A 2,456-nucleotide genomic window follows, 5' to 3' on the forward strand; every position below is an offset into this window, starting at 1 on the left:
GCACATGCACCCGGCGTGAGTTTTAAGCCACTGGGTCCGGGATACAAACCATGGTCGACTTCGTGGGAGTCCAGCGACATAGCCATTACGCTAAGTGCTGGTTCCCTCATATATTTTTTTTCGAGAGAGAGTTTTGCTCTAGGACGCATGTACTTGCCAGAGTGGCAGAGAGACAGAAGATGAAAAATCACCCCCCCAGGGTGGTTGGCCACGCCACAATCCCTTCTCCACTCTCCTCTTGGGATTTTTGGCAGGCACACACACACCCAGTGTGAGTTTTAAGCCACCAGGTCTGGGACTTGAACTACAGTCGTCTACATGAGAGTCTAGCGATGTAACCATTAAGCCATCTGCTGGTCCCTGGAGTTACATATTAATAGTGAATTTCCTCTTATGACTGACTTATTTCATTGAGCATAATGTCCTCACGGCTCCTCTGTGTTGTACCTTGTGTCAGAATTCCCTTCTTTATGAAGCTGAGTGATAGTCCATTGTCTGTCTCTCCTTCGTCTCATCTGACCATTCATTCATCAGCAGACACTTGGGCTGTTTCTACCTTTTTGGCTATTGTGAATAATGCTGCTGTAATCATGAGTATACAAATATCTGTTCAAGTCCCTGTGTTTGATTCTTTAGGGACAAATCTAGAAGTGAAATTGCTAGATTATATGGTGTGGTAATTTTATAGGTTTGTGTGTGTGTATCGGCGGAGACACTATGGTACTTTCCACCAATAATACACAAGGGTTTCCACTTCTCCACATCCTCACCAGCATGTGTTATTTCTATTTTGGGCTTTTTATTATAGCTGGGCTAACAAGGGTAAGGTGAGGTGGTATCTCATTATGGAAAGAGGATTTTTTTTGTAGTTTTTAATTGCATAATCATAAACTTAACTTTGCAATTCAGATAGATTTGGAGGGGGATAAGGGAAATATGGAACCAAACGAACTGTAGCAAGAACACGGATTACAGGACATCGCGAGCAGATGGGGTGGAGGATGCTCTCCTGAGCTACAGAAGGAACGTTCTGGTGGTTAAGAGAAAACAAATTCATTAGAGTTATCCACAGTCAGAAATGCTGATCTTCTTGGGACCAGCAGTTAGCGTAATGGCTATGTCACTGGACTCCCACGTAGTCGACCGCGGTTCGTGTCCTGGACCCAGTGGCTTAAAACTCGACTCGGTAGCTTAAAACTCACGCCGGGCACGTGTGTGTGCGTGCCCAAGATCCCGAGAGGAGAAGAGATTGAGGCATGGTCCTCCCCCTGGGGGGTGATTTCTCACTTTCTCTCTCTGTCTCTCTCTGTTTGGCGAGCACAAGTGCCCTCCTATAGCAAAAACCTCTAAAAAAAAAAAAAGAAAGAAAGAAAAAATGCTGATCTTGCTGGTCTTGCCGTTCTTGGACCCAAAGTGCTCCATGGCTTCCATAATATTCATGCCCTCTTTCACCTTGCCAAAGACCACATGCTTGCCATCCAACCACTCGTCTTGGCAGTGTAGATGAAAAACTGAGAACCGTTTGTGCTGGGTTCAGCATTCGCCATGGACAAGATGCCAGGACCTGTATGTTTCAGGATGAAGTTCTCATCATTGAATTTCTCACCATAGATGGACTTGTCACCCATACCATTATGGCATGTGAAGTCGCCACCCTGGCATATAAACCCTGGAATAATTCTGTGAAAGCAGAAACCCTTAAAACCAAATCCTTTCTCTCCAGTGCTCAAAGCACGGAAGTTTTCTGCTGTCTTTGGAACTTTTCTGCAAATAGCTTGAAGGAGATGCTGCCCAAGAGCTCCCTCTCAACAGTGATGTCAAAGAACATGGTGGAGTTGACCATGGTAAAGGGGGAGAGACTTGGGCAGCAGTGTCTGCAAAGCCTCTTTTTTTCTTTTTAAGAATTATTTACTGGTGGGGGCCAGGAGATGGCATAGTGGTTAAAGGTGCTGGACTCCCACATGGCCGACTGAGGTTAAGTCCTGGACCTCCCTCATGACTTGCTTTCTCACTTTCTTTTTCTTTCTCTGATCAAACTGTAAAATAATAATAATAATAAAGTTAAATAAAAATAAGTCTTTTTTTTTTTTTAAAGAATTATTTATTGGGGGCCAGTAGGTGCCGTGGTGGTTAAGGGTGCTGGACTCCCACATGGCCAACCGCAGTTTAAGTCTGAGACCTGGTGTCTTGCTTTCTCACTTTCTCTCTCTCTCCTCCTCTCTGTTCAAATTAAAATAAACAAATAAAGTTAAAGTTAAATAACTAATTAAAAATAATAATAATAAATAAATTTTATTAATTATTATTATAAATTTAATTTGACCAAAGAGAGAGAGAAAGGGAAAGTGAGAAAGCTAGTCACCGGGTCTGGGACTCGAACTGCATGTGGGGGGGTCTAGCATCTATAACCACCATGCCACCTGCCAATTCCAAAAGATTTTTTTTTTTTTATTTTT

At 43.2% G+C, this 2,456-nt stretch overlaps 1 pseudogene; it reads right to left on the reverse strand.

Moving 5' to 3' along the window:
* Nucleotides 1–1,062: 1,062 nt before the first annotated feature.
* On the reverse strand, nt 1,063–1,843 carry LOC106734684 (peptidyl-prolyl cis-trans isomerase A-like; annotated as a pseudogene).
* Between the last annotated feature and the right edge of the window lie 613 nt (nt 1,844–2,456).

The sequence above is a fragment of the Tupaia chinensis genome, unplaced genomic scaffold (genome assembly GCF_000334495.1).
Source record: "Tupaia chinensis unplaced genomic scaffold, TupChi_1.0 Scaffold000182_1, whole genome shotgun sequence".
In the NCBI taxonomy this organism is placed as follows: Eukaryota; Metazoa; Chordata; class Mammalia; order Scandentia; family Tupaiidae; genus Tupaia; species Tupaia belangeri.